The sequence below is a fragment of the Corvus moneduloides genome, chromosome Z, assembly GCF_009650955.1.
Source record: "Corvus moneduloides isolate bCorMon1 chromosome Z, bCorMon1.pri, whole genome shotgun sequence".
NCBI lineage: Eukaryota > Metazoa > Chordata > Aves > Passeriformes > Corvidae > Corvus > Corvus moneduloides.
The window spans coordinates 14516262-14529057 of record NC_045511.1 but is presented as its reverse complement, the minus strand read 5'-3'; positions in this window follow the sequence as shown (position 1 = coordinate 14529057).

The window sequence follows — 12796 nt, the reverse complement described above, 5'->3', positions numbered from 1 at the left end:
GGCTCGGCACGAGGTACCAGGCAGTGCCTTAGGACTCTTCAGCACAGGAAGGATGCTGTGAGCTGAGCTGGATTGTTCTGTGAATGAATAATGCTTCCATGAAAACAGAATAGTACTGCAGAGCACACCCCAGAACACCCTCTGTGCAGAGCAGGGAGGTTTGCCTGGTGTCGGCCAGGCCATGAAACAAGAAAAGAAACCCAACCCCTTTCACAGTGATGAACTCCAGGATGAGGTGCAAAAAAACAGGAGTGTAATTCCTGTTTCCGTGAGGGAATCCCAGGCACATGGAGCAAGCCATACCGGCTGGGACTGGCAGGAGAGCAGCTCCCAGCAAGTGGAGTTTTTTCCACCAGCACTGCCAGCAAACACACTGACACCTCTCCAGACCCCATTAACGCACAGTGCTCAGGAAGACCTCATCCCATCTTGGTTTTCCCCTGCATTATCACACTGAAGCCTGTTAGGTGGTTCCCTGCAGGGCCGGGGGTAACCCAGTACACAATTCAATGGAATGCCAGTGACAACAATTTTGGGGCTGCCACCAATCAAGACACCATGTGGCTAATGCTGCCCTGTGCCCCCGCCAGTGCAAAGTCACAGGGTACCAGGGCCTCTCTAAAAGCACTGCAATATCAGACTAATTCAGCCCCCATTCGTGACTTTTCCCCCCTGTTTCTAGGAACCTGCCTTTGAATGATGCTCAGTTCATTATTTATCCCCATGAGAACAGACATGCTTGCAAATCACTCCTCCATGCTGCCAGGTAGCTTGCTGAAAATGGTGCTGGCTCACAACAGCAAGATGGATGATGGGGTGAAGCAGTTTAACTCTGAGAATTATACCCTTTGACTCCCCAGCTCAAAACTGTGATTATGTCCCGGTGGGACATGAAAAATTCCCAGAGGGCCCATGGCACCCCAGAGTGCTAAGCCCTTGTTTCAAGGCACAATTCTCCCTTGTTATCAATTCTTCTGGGAAATCATATCCAATAGCCATGCAAATACTATGATTAACTTCAGCAGCAGCTGCTGCTGAATGAATCAGAATCACCAAAATATACGTGCACTAACTTCCGATTACCCATTATCCTAATTTTTTAAAGATCCACAAGTCCAACCTATTTGCACAGCTCACAGTTAAGGCAAGAGAGCAGATTATGCCTGAATCACTTCTTATTCAAATCAGAGCAATTCTGTTCATTTCAGGAATTCCACCAACATAGAAGTGGCATGGAAAGGGACTGCTTTCCTCCCATATAACAATACCACTTAAATCTTATTAAAGTCAGTCGTGTCCGTTTTCCCCATTTTCTGCATAGGTTGCAAGATAGCAATATAAAGCACTGAAGGCTGGGTGTTCCTGCTGCAGATCATTTGGCTTCTGGCAGGATTACATGCTGGAGTCAAAGCTGATGCTCATAAACAATGTCTTTTACTAAGCTTTCATAGGCAGCTGTTGGCATTCGGTTTTGTGATGTAAATCAATCACAGCTTATATCTTCTGATTTCAGGCCAAAAGGTGGGAAAGATACTGTGCTGGGCTTATTCTGCAGATCTCTGTGGAAAGGTTAGCTTTATCTACAACCAGAATCAGTCATTCTGGAGGCTGTCAGCAATATTTTACATTCTCCTGTTACACATCTGAGAAACACTACTTTTCCTACTGCTCTTCCTGAAGGTTGTACACCTCTGATGCAATATGAGCATCAAAATCCTAATTAAATGGGGCTTTGTGAGTACAGATCTCCCAACATTTATATTGCAGTACTTGTATTTTGCAGCCTGGTCAGATGTTGATAGCATCAGTAGCATTCTGTGTTTTTCTCAGACACCAGCTGAGTAGAGATTAAATATATCCCTTAGTGTCTTTCATACTTCACCTGCCAGAGAGTGCCCAAAGTCTCATTTTATATTGCTTTAGATAAGGGAAGAATGCTGAAACTAAAACAGTTATCTGGACCCCAGAGGAACCTCAAAGAGATTCTGGAGACCAAGGAAAAAGAGAGAAACCAGAAAGCAGAGAGAAAGATCAGATTAGGCTGATGGAATAACATTCAGCTTTTGAGATCCAAATGCTCCTGAAATCATATAACCTTGTGTGGCGGTATCAGTGGGACTGTACTTCAGCAGCATCTTTTCAGAAACATGGAGTACTTTCAGAGTTGCTACACAGCAGAATTCTGTCATCCTAACAACATTTTATCCCAATACCATCTTCAGCAATCTGTAATTTTGTCACATTTTCCAAGAGCAAGCAGCATTTTCTGCCCTGACCCATACCACCCTGGCAGTGTCCAACTTCTGCTGAGCTCTGGGGGTGGCTGGACAGCATCCAGCAATTCAGGCAGATCTGCTGAGCTGTGGCCTGCCCTCAGCTCTCCCTGAAATCCCCAGATATGGGGGGTTTACATTATTCTGAAGTTTTCCTGTAGCTGATTTGATGGGTCTTTTCTAGTGGCTTGGGGACAGACTGTCTAGCAGTAGGTACAGAATAAAGTGTAAATGAAAAAGCACAACATCGTCATATCCAGGTAGGGTGCACATAATGCTGCCACCACTGACAGCAAAAAGTGGGGCAATAAGTATCTGGGACTGATTAACCTGAATTATGACTTTCCCCCAGCAGCTTCCAAATTTTGGGCTGTGATTTAAAAACCACAGCGTGAGTCCTGACACATTGTGAGCTAGGAAGACTTGTGCTTTGCTGTGTTTATGGAACAAAACTGGTACCCTTCATCTTTATTATGATATAATAATCTTCTCTCTCATCTTATATCTGCCCTTTACTCAGACTCCCCCGTAGACATAGCTGGTATAAAATAGACCAAGGACAAGCCACCACTGGCTGTGCTATTATAAATTCCATTCACAAGGAGACTAAAATGAACTATTCTACATGGAAAAATTAAACAGCATGATTACAGTAATAACCTAGAGTTATCATGGTCCTCAGGTGGGCACACTGTTCCAATTTTATTTGGAAATAATTACTTCAAAAGCAGAGCAATTTTTCCAGGACGCTGCCTTACTTTGAAGGAGTGTATCCATGCTGCTTCCACTGCAGCAGCAGTGACAGTGATTTTCTTTGCATAAGCAAAGCCCAAGAGAGGGAATACATTACATATGTCTCCTCCATAATGTGCTGCAGTAAGTATGAGACTAAAAGGGCTGAGAAAGAGAAATCTTGGAAGTTGGATAGAGCCTTGCACAGAAAGTGAACAGTCACACCAGGCTTGGAGCCATAGTCACAATTTGGCTTTGCGCAGCCTTGTGCCATTTGTAACAGTGACACTCCACTTTGTTCCAGCTTTAATTTGGATCATCAACCACAAATGGGAGCAGCAATAATGAAAAAACAATGATTCTGATCCAATATTTTTTCACTCCTTTCTGAAACCCTACTACATCTTTACAGCAAGGGGAAAAAACAAGCTTAGAGCTGTGACTCCATCATCAGGGATTTCTCTCCATTTATGTCTCTCCTGGATTTTCATAGACTAAATGAAAAGCCTGACTAGGATGTAAAGTTCCCCAGATGCAACGAGTTTCTCCCAGAGCACAAAAGTGGTTAACCCTTAAGAAGTATTTAGTTTGAATTAGCGTGAAACAGAAGCATAACTGCCTTAAACATACAGGGTGGAGAGGTAAAGGCAAGAAGCAAAAGGGCCATTATCAACAAGATCTAAAATTTAAAATGAGAAAATATGTGCTTAGATACATTTATTCTATATTGTTTCTTGATATCACACATTACATTTTCATTTGCTGCAAAAGTCTAAGATACGTACTCTATATGAATACTGTAAGAGACCAAAGTCAATATTACGAGTCAAAAAGTCTCAAATTCAAACACTCAGCTACAACTCTTCATAGAAATATAAATTTTCCAAGCTCCTGAGGGTAAAAGCCTTAGATTATTTTGGTATATACATAAGACACAGTTCTCTAAAGACCCTTTTCCATGGAATTCCAAGATCAACACTTGTTTCAATTTCAGTGATATAAGATATCAGAGGACAAATTCACCCACTGGATGAACTTGACTGTAGACAAGAGACCAAAGAAATAGATATATAAATTCTAAGGTTAAAATAAATCAGTCACTAGAGACCTTAGAGCTTCTCACCAAGGTAAGATTTTTTGCTAATTTCTTTAGCAAATTAGTCATCCCCCTCTTTATATTGTGCAGTGTTTTTCAAATCTGCTCTGATGCTGTGTTTGTTTTTCTTTGATTTCTATTATTAGGTAATCAATTCCTCCCTTTGCCTACAGAAGTGCCTCTGTGTGTCTTAGAATTCATTAGATTTCATTGTTAAATATGTGGTCACATATCTAGAGTCATTTACCATTTCAAAAGCACCTTCCTCAATTTAAACTTCATCTTTGCACAAAAACCTTTACCTGGTCATACCTACAGGAGAAACCAGAATGTTTTATTTACAATAGTTGAGTGTGTGCTGTCTCAACAGGATGATAAGAAAAGCACTGATTGAACTCTTTCTGCACAGAACCAGCACCAAGGAGTTATCAAATAACTGTGCGATAGATACCGAGCCTTGCTTAAACATTGTCAAAGCAATCTGTCAGCAGGGAATGTCCACAGCCCTAACGCACAAATAGCAGAGGCAGTGCCTAGTCAGTATCACATTAATCAAGGGCTGTGCAAACAGAAGTGTTTTAAGAGATTAGGGAGTTCTGGAGAAGCACTGCCCCAAGGCTACCCAGTTGCCAGCACTCCCCTGTTCCTGGGTACTGGCACTGCTCCTGCTTTCCCTCTGCTTTATCCAACACGGGCTACAGTCCACCATAACCAAAGGGATCAGCCTGATTTCATAACACAAACAACCAGTCTGATGTCCTCTCCTTGCAGGAAGCACTTGCTGCAGACAAATCCCTTAAACAGTCTACTCGTTGTTCAATAAAATGCTTGTCACACATGTTCATCATTATAATCCTTTGCAGTCAGATAGTACCATTCATCTGATGAGCTCAGCCTACAAATTTAGCTTGAATCTGGTCTGACATATGCCTCCAAGTATGCTTTGATTTGAAAAATCACGTTAAAACTCAGCCTAGAGTTGTCTCTTCCTGTGCTTGTGGGTCTCTGTGTGCCTGGACACACGGATAGAAATTCCTAATATTTCAGTGCTGTTTGAATGAGTGCTGAGCACTGCAGGCCATCTGCCAGTAACTATTTTTCTAAACTTGGAAAAAATAAGAAAGGAAGAGATATTTTAAAGCTTTTACTCGTAACAGCAGTGATTTTTCTGGAAATTCAAGCAGTTCTGAAAGAGATGTACCATTTCCAAAGGCAGCTCTCACTCAACAGGTTTTTGAGTTCTCTGTAACTCTATGTCTTCATATTCTACCATGTCAAATAAGGACAAAAAAACCTACATATTCATCTATCCAGGATCCATATGGCAGGTGCTTATCCAAGGCATTTGGAATCTCAGATGTAAAATGCTGAAGAAAGGAAAAATCATCTTGTTAAATGAGAGCAAGGCAGAAATTAGGTGCACTGTCAGATTGTCTTAGTGGATTATGAAGGTCCCTGTAATACTGCAAAGAGACATTCAATATTCAGGAGAGACTTTTTAGTTTAATCTGTCAGTTTTTAACAGTATAGTATAAGCAGCATCCTTTTTTATTACTATTTTTTGTTTCTACAGGTTTCTCCCCAAGTTTCATTTGTTACAGTTAGAAATCCTTCATCATGAGACTTTTCTGAGAACACAAACAAAATGAAAAACAACCAGAAGCACAAGCATTCCACTAACTACCTGGGCTGCAGTTAGTATTTACCAGACTCCTGTTGCATAGCCACAGCAGCCTTTCTGAACATCTTTTCATTGAGGCATCTGCACTGTAACATTTGCATTTCTTCTACTTAATTGTTCAATATAAACAAACAAACAAAATTCCCAAAAATAAACATGGGGGTAAAAAAAGAGAGAGAGATCCAAGGCTAGCAAAATACTAACTGGCTAATGGAAAAAACTGCACACTTGAATTCTGTAGTCCTCAGAGCATGTGATATGGAGACTTGTGAAGCAGTAAAAATCTCTCATAGGAGCTCCCAGATCTTCCCTCAGTGGTCATTTCTACCAACCAATACTTGGTTTCCTTTTTTTGGTAAAACATGTTGTTATTCAGCTTGAACTACCTGGGGTCTAGAATTCTGAAAAAGTTAATAAAAAAGGTTTTCTACACAGTGCTATTTTTGTATCATATCCAAAGCACTGCAAGCCAGAGCTGTTACTTCAAATAAATATTTTTCTGTGCCATTGAGACACAGGTGCGTTGTAACAAGCATAAGAAGTCCAAACGACCCGTGAATCAAATAAATCACCAGAAATCCTGCAGAGGGGAAGAGACAAAGAGACAGAGCTAGAAAATTAAACTGCTACACTGCTCCTGAAGGACTGCAATTTACAGCGATGAAAAATGTCCTTGCAAATAACATCATCAAAAAAATTCGAAGAGATGAAATGTCAAATACTAATGCAATATTGCTAAATATCCCCCATACAAATCCCATTTCAGTGACATTAAGGAGTCAGAAGGCAGAGAATTACCATCCAGAGAACGGAGGAGTGGAAATATGCATGAAGAGAGAAGGGTCCAGCTGTGGGCCAGAACCAGCAGATCATTAGGCTCTCCAGCCTGGTGAATTCCCACATGGAAGTGAATCAGCACAAAAAGCTGTTTGTACTCCTGTTTCTTTCTGGGAGTGGGAAATGAATGAGCCTTCTCCTTATCATTAATCTGTCAGGTTTAATGGAAGGCCTAGTTTGATTTTGAGTTAATTTGCTTGGAGCAAAGGAGCCTAAGTGCCATAAACACCATGAGTATCAAAGGGGTCTAAGTGACACTTGTGTGATCCAAGTGGCTGTTATGCAGGCAGCCAAAGGCTTTTGCATCAGCTTATTTCTTTTTTTTTAAGACTTCCTTCCCAATGTCAATCTGAACAAGTACCTGGTGCCAAAGGGATGCAGGGACACCCAGGTGCAAACCCATCACTCCCCACCTGCACAATGCAGCCCAGCGAGCAGTTGCTCTTGCTCCACTCCTTTAGGGAGCTACAGCACCACAGAGCCGTCCACAGGAGAGGAAAAGGCAACACAGCCGTGCATTGGTAACTCACAAGTTATGTCCCACGTACCCACTTTGCAAGCCGGGAACGGGGCAGAGGCACAGGAGCCTCCTGTCTCTCACTTGGTCTCCCACTTGGAGGCCAGCAGAGAAATAGTCCCCTCAGGTCTTTATTGCAAGGGGCCAGTCCTTCTTGGGAGCACCTACAGGCTGTGAAAGCCATGGCCTCTGGGGTCTTGCATGACAGCCTGGGCTCTGCCAAGTCTTTGTCTTGCATACCAGACAGGTTCCTGCCTGCAGGGAGGCCGCTGGACCTTGGGCATGTCTGGGTACAGATACAGATTTTGAAAATTATATTGATTGCAGTCTTTTTGAGGTTGTAATTACAGGGCTGGTGGAAGATCATTGAGCAAATGCCATTTCTGATGGTGCCAGATTACATACTGGTAGACCCACTTCTGACAACTTCCATCAGTCACTTTGGTATTTCTCCCCAACCCAAGAAGCAAAGTGCCATAGTCCTCCTTCACATCCCCTCCTGGCCTGGCATCCTGTCTGCTGTGGGACATGTGTGTGACTGGGAGTGCAGAGCACACATCTGTGCCCAGCCTCATCTCATCCTTTCCCTGTACAGTCACTCCTGCCTGTACCCTCCTGGCCTGGCATCCTGTCTGCTGTGGGACATGTGTGTGACTGGGAGTGCAGAGCACACATCTGTGCCCAGCCTCATCTCATCCTTTCCCTGTACAGTCACTCCTGCCTGTACCCATCTGGATGGAGAAAGTCCACATAGCCCCGTGACCAGGATTCACCAGCTTAGATCAACACAGGTATGGCCATGAGGATGGCTGGCATTCATTCACAGAATCACAGAATCACAGAATCACAGAATCATGAGGGTTGGAAAAGACCTCCAACATCATCAAAGCCAACCTTTGACAAACACCACCGTGCCAACCAAACTCTAGCATCAAGTGCCACATACAGTCATTAATTAGTATACCTGTGAATGTAAACTTTCAAAGTTACTGAGTTGCAAACCACATCTGTCTAGGAGACTGAGAAGGGTTTTCCACTCTGTATTTGTGCCTGGTGTCCAGGCCTGGATGACACCAGTCCAAGGCAAAGAGCCTGCTGTGGACCACCACCCTGACTGAAATGCCAACCCGACTGTGATTCAGAACTCTTGTTCAGCTGTGATGAAAAAGCGAGACTTTTACAGAGAAAAATCTCATTGAGAGCAACACCAAAGCTATTGCTGTGGGCAGAACCCTGCTGTGGCAGGTACAAGGCTACCAAGAGCAGCTGAAGTGGAGGAGCCCACATCTGCTTCACTTTTCTCTACAGCTGAGCTCCCTGTAATGTAAAAAAGGAAGAATATGCCGGGTTGCTTCTTAGACAGAGAACTTCAAGAGGAATTCACTGCTCGACAGCAGAGCTCTGCCTGTCCTCTGTTTCTCCTGGCATCTCTTTGAGCTGCTGTGGCTCTGTGTAGACTAAGTGGGGACTGTGAAGCTCTGACAAAGGAAAGGGAACCAGTGGGATATTTCTATTTCTGGAATTGCCCATTAGAGAAGCTATTCTATGGTACGCAGCATGCCATCACACTTTAAAAAATAAATAGGAACAAGAATGTTAGCAGAGGAAGCATATGTGGCCCCAAGACCATGACTCATCAGGTTAAATCAACCAGCTGAGGTCAGTGCTTCTATTTATCAGCTTTTAGTTGCAAGAATGGCAATGGGGACAGTGATTCTATTACTTAAATTTTACATGCTGTGAAAAATACGGCAGTGATTAATGTCTGTAACAGGCAGCTAGATGTGCTGCTTTTAGAATCTAGATGCTATTTCAAGGTTAAGACTTTTAGTTTTCTTCCTAAAGTGGGTTTTCAACCGGTAAAGGGAACTTCCCACAGATTTCAGGATCTGTATTTATGGGCAGTAAAAGTATTTTGTGTTATCATCATCATCCAAAAACAGCTGAACCACAGCTTGATGAGAAAAGCCCCACTAATCACACTTCCACAGCCACCCATCCTTTGTGAACTGCGGGACCATGAAAGCACTGACTGTAAGGTGATGACAGCTATGAGGCTAATTTGACAAATACAGAAAACATTTCTGCGATGTGCTGTTGGATTTCTTTCTGGTGCCCCGGAATGGGTCTACAAAGCATCCTCCTCCATAGCCAGTCTGTACCCTGGTCATTTATACCATCAGTGTTGGGGGGTTGGATTAGATGCTGCAGGCACAGAGGCTCTCCTCTGTTTGCTCATGGACTGCTGCATTAGGGCACATTGAAACTCAGGCTCAAATAGGTGGTGGGAAACCACCTCTCTGAGGAAAAGTCCACTCCTGCTGCCAGGACACTGCATTATGCACAGGACATTACAATAGGTGCAAACACCCTTCCATTCCTGCTATATGTGAGCTGCTACCATTGTCACTGTGAAATTATTCCATTCCTGTCCTTAGCGTCAATTAAAAAACAAAAATAAATCAGAGGTATTGCTGATGGGAGGACAGAACACCCAGAAGTCTGTAGACGTGTCCAGGTACCGTGTAATTGTGCAGGAGGAGAGATGCCCTGCTCTGCTCCCTTTCACCATGAAAGCACAGGACGATGACAGGGCGAGCCCAGAGCCGGAGAGTAACTGCGTTATCTCCAGCTATCTCCGTTTCCCAGCAGAGAAGCAGAGGTAAGTTAAACCCGAGTGACTCATGGCTCTGATTCACATCCCGCTGCCGCACGGGCAAACAGGGGCTCGGCAGACCTGCCCAGCGAAACCCAGACCGCTCAGGCAGGGCAGCTCACTCCGGGCTGGTGAGGCAGGCAGAGATGGTGGCACAGGCTGGTCTCCGCTGGTCGGAACTCAGAGCTGGAACCCCGGGAAGCCCCAGCCCAGCCGCTGTGCGGACACGGAACAGCTGGAGGCAGCCAGCCCCCTCGCCCTGGGCGGCGTGGCTGGGGAAAACACCGAAGGGAGACCGCAGGCCTCTGCAGGGAGGGACAGCCCCAGCACAGGGCGAAAGGCTGGGCCACACACGCTAGAGTTTCCCAGCTGTCCCCCCAGCAAGAAGGCTGAAGGGTCTGCTATGTTACTAGCCAACCCCTCCAGGCCTTTGGGATGGCGCTCCCGTGTCTCCCCTCCCCGGCAGCCTCCTCGCTCCTGCCCTGCTCCTGCAGGCAGGCGTGCTCCAGGGACAAACCCCGTCCCCCAGCGCTGCGCAGCCCCGCACACCCGCGGCTGTCTGTCTGCCTGCAGCCTCTCAGCAGTCAGACACAGCCACCAGAACGCGTAAAACTTCCGTGGTAATTACAGGCAAACCGTGGTGCTGGTTGGGCCAGTGCTGTAATTGCCAGCAGCAAAGATAAAACCTCCGTGCAGGCTCTCAAAGCTATTTAGGTGATAAACCCGCTCAGCTCAGTGCTCTCCGCAGCAGCATCCGTCTTTCAGCAATGTCAGCTGGTGTCCGTGCAGGGTTTCACGCAGTGCTACCTGCTCCCTCATTCCTCGGGTTTGTTTGTTGAATTTTTTTTTATTTCTTTTTTTTTCTTGAGGCCAACTTCCATATGAGATACTTTGGTAAGCTTTTCTCCTGTAAAGCTCTCACTAGACACTGCTTCCATGAATTTCATTATTTCTGATGGAAACTGCATGCATCCCAGGTCCCTGGAGCATCGAGAGGAGGTGATTTAACTACTAATATGAGTCTGATAATTTTGTACCTGGGTTTGGAAGCATACTCTGCAGCCGGTTCTCCACTAAGTACTTGGTGTGTTGAATTTTTCATGGCTCAGACATCTATGACTAAGGCATCCGGAAAGATTATTCTTTTTAAATACAGGTTAGCTACTCTTTTATTTGATTTGCGTGGGTGTTATTTCACTCAGCGCTTCAGTGTCTTGTGACCCACTTACAGGCTGAAACAGGCTCCAGTGAACTTTCATGCCTTTATATTCCTGTTGCTCCTAACTTGCAAAAAAAAAAAAAAAAAAAAAAAACCCCAACCTAAACCAACCTCTGAGGCAACTACCCTTGAGGTTTAAATCAGAAATGGCTCTTCTCTACAAGTGATTGTAAAAGAGTTCTATCTGTTCAACTTGTGTGTCTCATGGGCTGTGAGGGCCAAGTGGGGTCTCAGCAGATCTTGGGATGCTGACCTTTTCAGGAAGACTAACTAGTGGCAGGGACTGTCAGGAGCTTTTTAGCCCTCATGAAAACTCATGTCCCACATCCAAGAGGGTCATGGACCCAGGGCATCTCCAGATTTACACATGGCATTTGGGGTGAAGCTACTGCAAAGGCTCAGGTGCTCCTCACCTACCATCAAATCCTCCTCCAGGCAGGAGAAAGCACTGGGAGAGCTTCCAAGATCCCTTTGGAAGGAGTTTAAAAGGAAAGGAAAAGAAACCCTATTTCTACCCCAAAACAACAGTGCCATTGTGGGGAGCTCTGTTGATGCCTAGCACTTTATTTTACTGGTATAATTGTGCCAGGAGAATGTGCGTGCTCCTCTGTACTGACATGTTTTTAAGGAGTTTAAGCAGTTCAGTCTGTTTTTGAAGAAGCTGTGTATTGACTTAATTACAATGTCAATGCATCTTCAGAGGGAAAATATCTCAATATAATGGCTGGAAATTACAGTCAGGATACTTGCCTTGGAAACGTAGAGCCCTTGCACAGTATCAGCACCACCTCGTCCAAATGAAGTTAGTGAAGCATGAAAAAAAAGCATAAAGCCCTCATTCTCCTGACATCTCCTTACGTCATTGCAGGATGTCTTACCAGAAAATCTGATTTAGCCAAAACCTATGATACACAGTGGGAAACAGAGGGTTTGGTCAGGAGATGGGACTAGATCTACTGACAGTCTCTCCTCACCTTCAAAGTCACCTTCATTAACAGCCACGGCACAAGCTCCTGCAGCTTCAAGAAGCTTATGGATCTCAGAGCAAGCCAAGTGATGATGTGGATATGTAGAAATATCTCAGTGACTCTTCACAACTTGAATACTTGACTTGTGTGGAATACTGTTTGAACCATGATGAACCATTTTAACTTGGTTTGGGTATTTTAGGATCCATGCAATATATCAGGTCATGAAGGAAAGTTAACAAGAAAGCCAAGTGACTCATTTAGAGAAAACACAGAGGGGAGACTAAAAATTGTCCCTTCAGTCCTAGAAGTAAGAGGCACCTAAGTAAGGTGCATTTTATGTAAAAACTTGAGAAGTCCACCTCATGCACTAGAGAACTCAGCAACTTAAATGTTAGGTGTTTACTGAAACGCACACATGTCATAACAGCTGGAGACCTTGCATCTACATAAACAGAGGCAGCAAGGACAAGAATTGAACCAATACAACATTTTTACAATCACTTATAAACAAAGGCAACAAGAACAAGAATTGTCACGATGTTAGCATTCTTACAATCACACAGAACAAACTGTCTTCCAAAGGCAACAAATGCTTTTAGAGCCACTGATTTTCCTGGGCACTAGGGTCAATCTGTGCCTTCAGTGAGATCAGTTCAAAGCTCTACCCTTTCCTTCTGTTCCATCCTGTCTCTGGTGCATCCCACTGTGTACCCAGAGATTCAGTTTCCAGTAGCTGCTGTAAATCATTCTTTCTGATAACATGGAGCACTTGTTTTAAAGCTTTGCCTTCCTTTTCCCGAAGATTCAGAAAGGT